Here is an 11,382-nt window from a genome sequence, read left to right on the forward strand (position 1 = left end):
ACATCCGCATCCCCTGGATCCCAGAACAGAGCCGGGAAGGGATAAATAGAAGGGAGGGAAAGAAATGTTCTGTTCTGGCTCCAGCATCGCAAAGCGTCAGAGAGTTAAACAGCAGCAAAGCATTCGGTGTTAATCTTTAATATTCCCAAGAACTTGTCACCTCTTCCTTCAGGCCCACAGCTGCCTCCTCCAAGAGATGCTGGTGCTTCTCACAAGACATCACACCTTCTATTGTGTTCTGGAGAAAGGTACCCACCAGAGGGGAGTTCTGAGTGATCAGACTGCCTGCCTGCCAAGGGGGAAAGGGAAGCTATGCTTGTTATTTACACGAAAAAGACTGAACCAGCTGAGCGTGGCTCCCTCCTGCTCCTCCCAAGGCTCACACACAGCTTTGCAGCAGACCTGCCTGCTCTCAGCCTCTGATGCCTGGCTCTTTCTCGGGCTCCAGAAGTCAGGGGGACGTGTTTAACTCACACCAAGGGATGAACGCGGCACCAAAAGGTGGAAATGGAGGGGGGAGATTACGTGCCAGTTGCCCGGCAGACAGTCTGCTGGTGGCATGTCATTGTCACCAAGTCAGTAAACCGGGTGGCTCACGTGGCTGTGCAGGTGGCAAGATCCTTTCTCTCTACGTACACCACCCGGTGTGTCTCAGTGTGAGTCCCTGGAGGGCTGCGGGCAGGTCCTAGATCAGGGTTCTAGGAGGATGAGTTTATCTTTAAGGAGACCCTACAAATACCTTAGAGGGTTCGAGACAGGACCAGTGAGCCAATCCAGGGCATGGCGTGGAGTTTAATCCCTGGAGAGCTGCAAGTCAGTATAGACCATGCCTCAGAGTAATTGCTTAGGGAGGGCCGGTGAACCCCAGTGTTCTCACCTAGTGGTCCAGCTCTCCATCGAGGCTGCTGGGAAGAGGGCTCTTTGGGCTTCTGCACACAGCTGCAGAGAATACCTCCAGGACAGATGTGTGGGCATTAGCCACTGGAGGGATACAGTTGAGGAGCTGACCACTGGAAGGCTGTTGGAGCAGAACCAACAGGAAGAATGTCACTGTGATGCTGGTCACGGGGAGGACCATCCATCAACTGGGCTGACATCGTCTCAGGAAGCTGGCCACTGGACAGATGTCACAGTAGTGGCTTGCTGCTGGGTAGACAGCACAGTTACCAGCTGATAGAAGACGTCATCATGGTGCTGGCTGTTGAGCGCACATGTTTAACAAGCTAGAGGGAATATGGACATGACAGCGCGCACGGATGTCAGTGACTGCTATCATCTGTTAGGGACGCTGACTTCAAACAAAGAGCAAGTGTTTCCACCTAGCACACAAAGCCTTCACCTGAGCCGTAAACGCTCACACACAACGGTCCTTCACCTGAGCTGTAAACGCTCACACACAACTGTCCTTCACCTGAGCTGTAAACGCTCACACACAACTGTCCTTCACCTGAGCTGTAAACGCTCACACACAACTGTCCTTCACCTGAGCCGTAAACACACACAACTGTCCTTCACCTGAGCTGTAAACGCTCACACACAACTGTCCTTCACCTGAGCTGTAAACGCTCACACACAACTGTCCTTCACCTGAGCCGTAAACACACACAACTGTCCTTCACCTGAGCTGTAAACACTCACACACAACTGCCCGATTCCTCAGCGGCTTGGGCTCCTCGTCTGCTCTGACCCCTCACAGATCCTATATGACTGACATGTCCGTAGTGCAAATGGAGGTGGCAACTGTGACACTGGAAATGAGAGTGACTCTGGAGGATGTCCAGCCTCAGGTGAGGAACCAGCTCTCATCACCGGGAATTGAGACCTGAGCTTGCCAGGCCATCCAGCTTTGAGAAGAGCTCAGAATCCAGGAGAGAAGGCGCATGCACATGCACACACACATGCACACATGCACACACACGTGCACACAATGCATACACACACAGATACGCATGTGCACCCACATGCATACACATGCACACACACATGCGCACACAATGCAGACACACACAGATACACATGTACACCCATATGCATACACATACACACACACGCAACACACCGACACACATGTGCACACAATGCATACACACACATGCATGTACACAAATACAAACACACATGCACTCACATACACTCATGCAACACATACACTCACACTCATGCATGAACATGTGCACATGTATACACACACACATATATTTTGGATAAAACAAAATCAGGTCATTAAATCCCATCTGCAAATTTCACCTGAGTCCAGCTCAGAGCTTGAGTCCTGTCAACTCGTTAACTGAAAAGTGAGGCTAAAAAGAGGCAGAGGCCCCGGGGGTCTGAGCTTAGGCTTCCTCTGGCAGAGCGGAACTGGAGTAGTGAGAGCCTGCAATAAAGAGGCCCTTGCCACGCGGCGATCCGCTCTATTCAGGGCAGGTCCCGTGGATCCCGTGTGCATCTGTCCATCAACCTCGAGCCTCAGCGACCCTCACACCGCCCTTCATGACCAACTGGGTGAAGTCTCGCTTCTTGCTTCCGACCTAGCCAACCCAGAAGACCTCGTCACAGGACCCAGACGGGGAGTCGCCCTGAGACAGTATTTCCAACTCTCCCATTGCTTGCTCCCAGTCTGCTAACATTCACTCTTTCTTCTCTCCAGTCTGCTGATGCTCACTCTTTCTTCTCTCCAGTCTGCTGACGCTTACTCTTTCTTCTCTCCGCCTCTGCCTCCCCCTCCTCCCATCCCACCTGTGGTGCGGTGTCCCACTGCCATCCTCCCAGATCCCAGAGCCGAGGAAATGCCACCCTCTTCCTGGAACACCGATGGACGGCCAAGGGATCGAGAGACTTGCCCAAGGTCACATAATGCATGTGTGAGGACATGTCACACCGTTCACTGTCATTCCATGTACGACTTCACTTTCCAGGGGATCTGACACACCCTTCTGGCCTCCGTGGGTGCTGTGCATGTGTGATGCATACACACACACACACATGCCGACACTCATACACATAATATGTTTTTAATTTTTTGCTTTGTTTTTTGACACAGGGTTTCTCTGTATAGTTTTGGAGGCTGTCCTGAAACTTGCTCTGTAGACTAGGCTGGCCTCAAACTCACAGAGATCCGCCTTCCTCTGCCTCCTGAGTGCTGGGATTAAAGGCGTGCGCCACCAACGCCTGGCCTGTGTGTTTAATTTTAAAAGAAAAGCAAGTGCCTTGCGCTCTGTAAGTGGGGTGGAAGACAGGTCACAGTGTGAGGGAGAGAGGGACGATGGCAGAAACTGAAGCAAATGCAGACATGGAGGCTGCCAGGGGAGGGATTTTAGACAAGACAATCCAGGGTATCTGTCCCCACCTCAGTGGGGGTTGGAAATGACATTATTACAGAGTTGCTAAAATTTCACAAAGAAAGCGAATAAAACCGGAACAGGGAAGTGTCATTTTCACAAGCCCATTTTTAGAAGGCAGACAGCTAATTAGTGTAGCTGATGACTGCGCTTCTGAAGATGCCACATAGACAACTCTCTGGGAGGGCCAGCCAAGAGAGGTCATGCAAGTAGCATGACCACTCATCCCAGGACTCTCTGCAGGGGGCACACGCTGGACAAGAACCAGCCCGTCTGCAAACCTCTGTTCCCGTGTTTTCACTACCCACCACCCGTGAGTGCAGAGACGGACGTACGGTATCCTCTGCACAGACAGGCAGCTGCGTGTGCGCACTTGTGTGAGATAAGATGCATTGGCTGGCAGGATCCACAACCACCTTGGAGACAAAACTCTGCGCATGTCTGTGAGGGAGCCTCCAGACTGGTTAAGTGGCGCGGGAAGACCCGCCCTGGATGTGGGCAGCACATTCCCCTGAGCTGAGGTCTCGGGCTGAATGAACAGGAGGAGAAAGTGGGCTGAGCACCGGCCATCATCTCTCTCTGCTTCCTGACTGCGGATGCCCTGTGACTTCACACTCCTGTCCCTCCCTCTGCCTCCCTTGCTCGATGGACTGGACTGTACCCTCAAGCTGGGAGCCAAAGCAAACTATTCTTTACGTTGCTTTTGTCAGGGTTTGGTAGAAAAGTAGCTAACAGGACACTTCTACTCCATGTCTTGCTCACTGGTAAATCTTACAGTGTCTTACATTTGGCTTCCGTATCTACGGCCATGAAGCAGGCTGCTGCAGTTTCAATGTTTGCATCCCGGACCCAGAAGGATGGCTCAGCAGAGAGAACTCGTTACTCTCACAGAGGTCCTGAGATCTGTTCCCAGAACCCACAGCTCCCATTTCCACAGCATCCTGGGAATCTGATATTCTCTCTTGGCCTCTCTGGACACTGCACTGACATGCACATACCCCTAACAGACACACACACATACATGCAATATTTTTAATTTTTCAAATAAATCTTTAATCTACATCCCTCTAAAATCCATGCTTTAAAACCCAGGCCCCCAAGCAGTTCGCTTTAGGAACATTAGGATGTAGGTGCTCTGGGAGGTGATAAGATCATAGATGGAAGCTTCCGGAAAGATACTAATGCCCTTATAAAATAAGCAGGAGGAAACTTGTGTTTCCCTTCCGTCGCGTGAAGACAAAAGACTTTGTCCATGACCCAGAAGGCCATTAATCTAACCCAGTAGCTGCCAGCACCTTGATCTTAGAGTTGGCCTACAGGAGTGAGGAACCCATTTCTTTATAAGTTGATGGCACTTTTCAAAAAGAAATATCAACTCAGACTACAACACAAACTGCCTCAGAATTTAGTGACTCAAAGCCACTTACAGCAGCCTCAGGATTCTGTGGATTAGTGGGCTCAGCTAGGCAGACTGGGTGGCATTCCTCAGGCATAGCCAGACGGCGGCTTCCGTTATAGTCAGATGGCGTGGCAGTGGACTGGCAGGACATCAGCCTCAGTAGTTTGGATTTTCTCTCTAAGGACTCATGAAGCCACACCCTTTACAGGTTCCCATGACGCTTGGGAGTGAAATTCTCTACCATCCACACCATGATCCCCTCGGGAGAGACGCCGTGGATCCCTGCCTTCCGTGCCAGGCAGGCGAGTTGCTGGAGTTTCTTTCCAGCCTGGTCCCATGACTGATTCGCCCCAAATAAACACACAATGCCTCATATTAATTTATTAACTGGTGTCTGGTGGCTAGGGCTTCTTCCTGGCTAGCTCTCTCTTAATTATTAACCCATGACTACTAATCTATGCATTTCTACATGGCCTTAACTTACCAGGGAACTCCTGGCGAGTCCTATCTACATGGCATGTCTCTCACGGCTTCTGTCTCTCTCCTTCCTCCTTCCTCTCGTAGCCCTGCCTATACTTCCTGCTTGCAGTGTTTTATTCTTCCTAGATACTGGCCGATCGGTGTTTTATTCATCAACCAATAAGAGAAACATAGATACAGAAGGACGTCCCCATTGCAGATGAGCGGCAGCAGGCATGGTCCTGACCAGGGATTGATGATCAACACTCCCAGCTCCCCTTCTCTCTCTCTCTCTCTCTCTCTCTCTCTCTCTCTCTCTCTCTCTCTCTCTCTCAAAGCAACTTATGGAAGGAACAGGATTTTTTTGGCTTGCACTTCCAGGTCATGTCACGGTCCATCACTGAGGGAAGTCAGGGAAGGAACTCAAGCAGTAGCTTGAAGGAGAAACCAGGGGGGGGTTGCTGCTTGTTGTCTCATTCCCAGACTCATGCTCGGTGAGCTCTCTTACAGAACCCAGACCCATCTTCTCAGGGGATAGGGCTGCCCACAGTGGGCTGAGCCCTCCCACATCAGTTACCAGTCAAGACAACCCCTTCGCAGACATTCGTGCAGGCCAACCCAATGAAGGCAATGTGGTGGCTTGGGAGAAAATGGCCCCCGAAGGGAGTGGCACTATTAGGAGGGGTGGCCTTGTTGGAGTAGGTGTGGCTTTGTTGGAAGAAGTGCGTCACTGTGGGGGTGAGTTTTGAGGTCTCCTATGCTCAAGCTACTCCCTGTGAGATGGTTCATGTCCTGTTGCCCGCAAGATACAGAACGCTCAGCTACTTCTCCAGCACCATGTCTGCCTGCAGGTCTCTGTGCCTTGCCGTGATGATAATGCACTGAATCTCTGAAGTGTAAGCTACCACCTCAATTAAATGTTTTCCTTTATAAGATTTGCTGTGGTCATGGTGTCTCCTCGCGGCAATAGGAAGCCTGGCTAAGACAGACAATTGCCCAGTTGAGACTCTTTCAGTTGATTTTAGGCTGAGTCAGGTTGACAGTTAATGCAAACATGTTTTGGCTGTCACAAGGGTCACAGGGGTGTGGCTACCAGTCTGCGGCAAGTAGAAGCCAGGGGTGTCCTACAGCTCGTGAGACAAATCCCAAATCAATGTCAGCAGTGCTGGGCTGGGGAGGCTGTGACCCCCACGAGAGATGGCCATGAATAAAGACCTCAAAAAGGGGTTGGGAGGAAAAGCCCACGGCTCTACCGACTTTAGCCCAGCTCTAATCCACGCTGAAAGTGCACTTTGGATAGCTGTCTCTCATTCCTGGGAATTCAACCAGTTCTCTTTTTCCCCCAGTTAATAGCAAGTACCCTAAGAATTGCTGAGTTGTACATTGTGGGTTTCCTAAAAGCTCACCAACTCATGACATTGTAGCAGAGATATTGGATCACCTTCTCAGTGGCAGAAGTGACACGTTGTAACTTTAAAATGTTTTTAAAGACTTCTTTTTACTTGTGTGTAGGGGTGTCTGTCTGGGATGGGGAAGGGAGAGGTGTGTGCATATGCGTGCAGTACTTGGGGAGGCAAGAAGAGGGCGTTGGATTCACTGAGGGTGGAGTCACAGATGGTTGTGAACTGCCCAGCGTGGGTGCTGGGGATTGAAATCCGGTCCACCCTTGATCACTGAGATATCTCTTCGGTCCCACTTGGTAATTTTAAACCTAAAAATGTGTTCCTGTGGTTCTCCATGTTTGTAGCCTCTTACAGTTGCTTCATCCTGGTTCTTTGAGACGGGCTAGCCTCAAACCCAGCTGTATACTCTGACCCTCTTGCTTTCACCTCCCGGTGCTGGGGTTACATCCTTGCACCACCACACCGGCTTCGATGCATCCTGGGCAAGCATTCCACCCAGCCTCTTAATGACGGAGCCTATCCAGCACAGGAGGAAGAGAGCAGCATTGGAGATGAGTGTGCTCACCCAGAGGTGAGCTATGACCATGGCTTCCTATGACCAGCGGAAGTATACACACTTGAATGCCCAAATAAATGTCCTCTCTCAACATGGCCACCTTGGAAGGCTGCACTGTCATTTTAGAAAGTCTTCAACAGTTTAAAACACGCCATACTGTGGCCTGCCTTCCCACCCAGCTTAGAACAACAAATGGAAGTGAGCTCATTACCTCACGTGGTTTACATACCTTATATGTGATCCGAAACAGAACTTCTTACCTTGAAAAATGACTAGGCTTTCCATACTTGTCTCCGGACAACTCAGGGTCACTTCTGAACTTCAGATATGAGCTCAAAGAACAGAAATTTGCAAGGTTTTAGTCTTTGCAGCCTGCTCTTATAACGGATTGGGGTTCATGCCCAAAGTTAAAGCAAGAATTGCCTCTGCTTAGATCAGTCTTAGACCGCGCTCTCAGTGGTGGCATCTGAATTAGCTGTGCCTCACTCAAGCTTAGTGGTGCATGGATGTTTTCATTTTGTTGCCTCTTCTGCTTCTGGAATTGAGCCGATAAAGGTGGCGCTGAGCGGCGGGGGTATGAAAATCAACAAAACAGCTCTGCATGCACACTGATTTGATGAAGGAAGCAGGCGTGTGGGGGCTAGAGAGACGGTTCAGAGAGTAAATCACCTGCCGCACGGGCGTGAGGACCAGAGGTCAGAAACCCGGAGCCCACCTAAGGCCAGACTGCCAGTGCCGCTGTAATCCCAGAGCTCCTGTGGGGAGTTGGGAGTCATGGCAGAGTCCCTGGAAGCTCACAGATGGCTAGCATGCCCCGCCACACTTTGTCTCTTGGCGTCCTCCAAGACAGTGAGGGGGCCTTGGCATTAAGAGATGACTCCACAGGTAACGGAAAGAGCCGGTATGAGACGTCTGCTCCCTTTAGCTTCTCCGCACTCAGCAATGGGATTTAAGGTCTGGACAGAATTTAAGCCTCTAGGGATTCTGGGAAATGTAACTCTTGATTTTCCCAGTCCGTTTAGGAAGGGAAGACACTGTCGAAGGCCACGTACCTGCCACACATCTGTAGATGTGTTCACTGTGACTCTGATGTTCCCTTTATCCAGCCAAATTGGAATTAAGGGGTACCTGACGCTTAGATTTCTTGGTTATCAGATCTCACCTTAACTATGCCACACAATGAGACTCAATAATCTGCAGATAGGCGTCTCCATACACGGAGCCAGCGGGCCTCAAATCAGAATTACTGCAGGGTCTCTATTTGTGGAGGCTGTCTTTATTATTATGATGTTATTTAAAATACAGAAAGCATAAAAATAGCTATAAAATTCCCATGGTTACAAAAAATCTGTTTAAAAAACTATAAAATTAATTTGCAAATTAAACCCAAGCAAGACTCTAAAATGAATGGAATTCAAGCCAATATGTCGTTAGCATGATTAATGACACTGTTGTGCTCAAAGCAAATTACCAATGTCAGACCTAATAGTAGGGAAATTCACTTCCGAGTCTTACACCCCACGTGTTAATGGTCTGATTCTTTTGATTTCAAGCCGGACGGGCCCTCTCTTCTGTCACTGTCAGCATTCATCATCTTTGTATTTTCCTTTTGAATGCTGAACTCCTTTTTTTTTAAGTTCTGATTTTAATGGGCCAATCAATGTAATGGTGCACTCGGAAATAAAGTACTGAAAATTTTAAAGCACCATTTAACAAAAACTTCATCAGTGTATAATTACTAACACCCTTATTGGTAATGAACTGTGGAAGGCTGGTTTGCACAACGAAGGCAGCTCCTGCAACACAGCCGCTTGGAGGTGGCTCCAACTGCTGTGCCAGCATGTCATACTGCCATGCGTGAGTGGTGGCTCGACCCCCCCTCCTCTGTATGACACACTGGGAAGCCTTGGTTCCTGGGGCTTCCTTTGGGGTTCAGTTGTCATCTACATGCTGATTAATCCAAATGTAAACAGGACTGAACCATTCCTACGGGGGAATGAATACCTCCGTGCACACCAAGAATGAGGCGGGAGTGGGGGACTCCAGGAGGAGAAGATATAAACAGATAATTCAAACACTGAGTAGCTAATGAGCAGGGGAATCGATACCCACGATGATATAATTAATTCAATGACCAATCGGAATAATTATGAGACTGTTTCCCTACGTGTAAAATTAGCAAAATCAAGGCATCACATGGTGCTGATGTCTTGGTTATGAAGGGTGAGCATTTGGATGGAAAGAACCTATGCAGGAATGGTGAAAGGTAAGACTGGGTATAGCCATAGTGGGGAGCAGCCTAAAGTTACTTAGTGACAGTACGTGTGCCTGGGAATGAGGCAGGGCAGAGATCCCATCCTTGGTACTCATACAAGAGCAGCTTTGGTGGTTCACACTAATAACCCCAGCACACTGGAGGCTGGGGCAGGGGGATCAGGGCCGCTAATTCCTGGTCAGTCTAAACTACACAGTAGATGTGTCTCAAAAGGGAAAAAAAAAGGAAGGATGGAGGGAGGGAGGGAGAAACAGAGGGAGGGAGGGAGGGAGGGAGGGAGGGGGGGAGAAGATTCACACTCAGATCCATGAAGAATTTTTTGATAATTGAGGTTTCACCACTAAATAAATAAATAATAGTATAAAATGGTACTAGGGGTTGCAGAGATGACCCAGGCATAAAAGGTTGTACTGTTCATTCAGAGGTGTCCCAAGCTGAGTTCCCAGTGTTCATGTTAGAAACTTAGAACTGTCTGTAACTCCAGCTCCAGGGGAATCTGGCGTCCTCTTCTGGCCTCCAGGGTGCTTGGGGGGGGGGTCTGTGTCTGTGTGTGCCTGTGAATGTGTGTATCTGTGTGTGTCTATGAATATGTGTGTGTGCGTCTCTCTCTGTGTGTGGGTCTCTGTGTGTGTGTGTGTGTGTGTGTCTATATGTGTGTCTGTGTGTATGTCTGTGAATGTGTGAGTACGTAAAAATAAACATAAAAATCACTCCTAATATCCTCTTAGGTCATCAGGCTAGCATAGTATTTGTGGGGCTATCTGAGAAGAATTCTCTTGGGGAAAGGAGGAGTTTACACTAAGGGCCCAATTTTAACCAGAACCTGAGGGTCATCCAAGTAGGAAAGTGAGGTTGATTTGGAACCTGGAAAGAGTAGCCGCAGGGCTAACTCATTAGTTAACAAGCTAAGTTGCAATAATGTAACAAAGAGACTCCAAATCCTAGTGCTTAAAACGCTGGCTTTTGCTGTGGGATAGCTCTGTTCTCACAGCACCTGGGGGGGGGCTGTGTCATCTTGTCCTTCTACCCTACTGTGAAACAAAGTAACCAGTCGGCTCAGCTGGTCTCCCAGCCCGAGAGAAGGAAGCAAAAGGGTCTGGAGCAAGGGGCTTACTTGACTTTCAAGCTGGAAATTAACCAGAGTCACACAAACAATTGTGCTCACATTGGCTCAGAGTTGGCCAACCCTCAAAGCTGGTCGCGAGGCTGGGCAACGCAAGGTCTAATTGAAACTCGGCTTACAGAAGGAAGACTGGCTGAGCGGGTAAATACAAGTCTTCTCAGCCCAGCAGTTAGTGAGCACTTTTGTAAGATTTTATTTTTATCATACTTTTAATTTTTAAAAGTTTTATTTGTTTTTGAGAATTTCATACATGTAGAAATGAAATATGATTTTATCTACTTCCCATTTCCCCTAAAGTTGTGCATACGTATTCAGGTGCTGTCAGAGGAGCTTCAGGCAATTGTGAACTTCCTGATATGTGTGCTGGGAACCAAACACTGATCCTCTGCAAAAGCGGGGACCACTCTACCACTGGGCATCTCTCCAGTCTAGAAAATACAAGTGGAACTAAAAACAACCAAGGAAGTGGGAAAAAACTAGGGATGACAAGAGACAGAGAGCTAAGAAAGCAGGTGGGCTTTGACAAATGAAGGGGACCCCAGAGTAAACTGAGAACCAAGGGACGATGTCAGGGTTGTATTGCAGAGCCAAATCATACTCCAATAAGTCACCCTCCACCAATGAATTCACAAAGTGGCTTCCCTACTCCACTCCGGGAGAGACTCTCCAGAGTCCTGGGGACCAAGTAACAAAGGCAATCTGTGTTTTAACTGACATGGCCCGGCTTCCTTAGCCTCCATGGCTCTCTCTGCGCCCAATTCATGTGCTTCTTGGGGTGTGTTTGTAGGCACCCCATACCAAGGCCTCAAAATGCACGTCCCCGCTGTGA

This window comes from Mesocricetus auratus, unplaced genomic scaffold, assembly GCF_017639785.1.
Source record: "Mesocricetus auratus isolate SY011 unplaced genomic scaffold, BCM_Maur_2.0 Super-Scaffold_100691, whole genome shotgun sequence".
Classification (NCBI taxonomy): domain Eukaryota; kingdom Metazoa; phylum Chordata; class Mammalia; order Rodentia; family Cricetidae; genus Mesocricetus; species Mesocricetus auratus.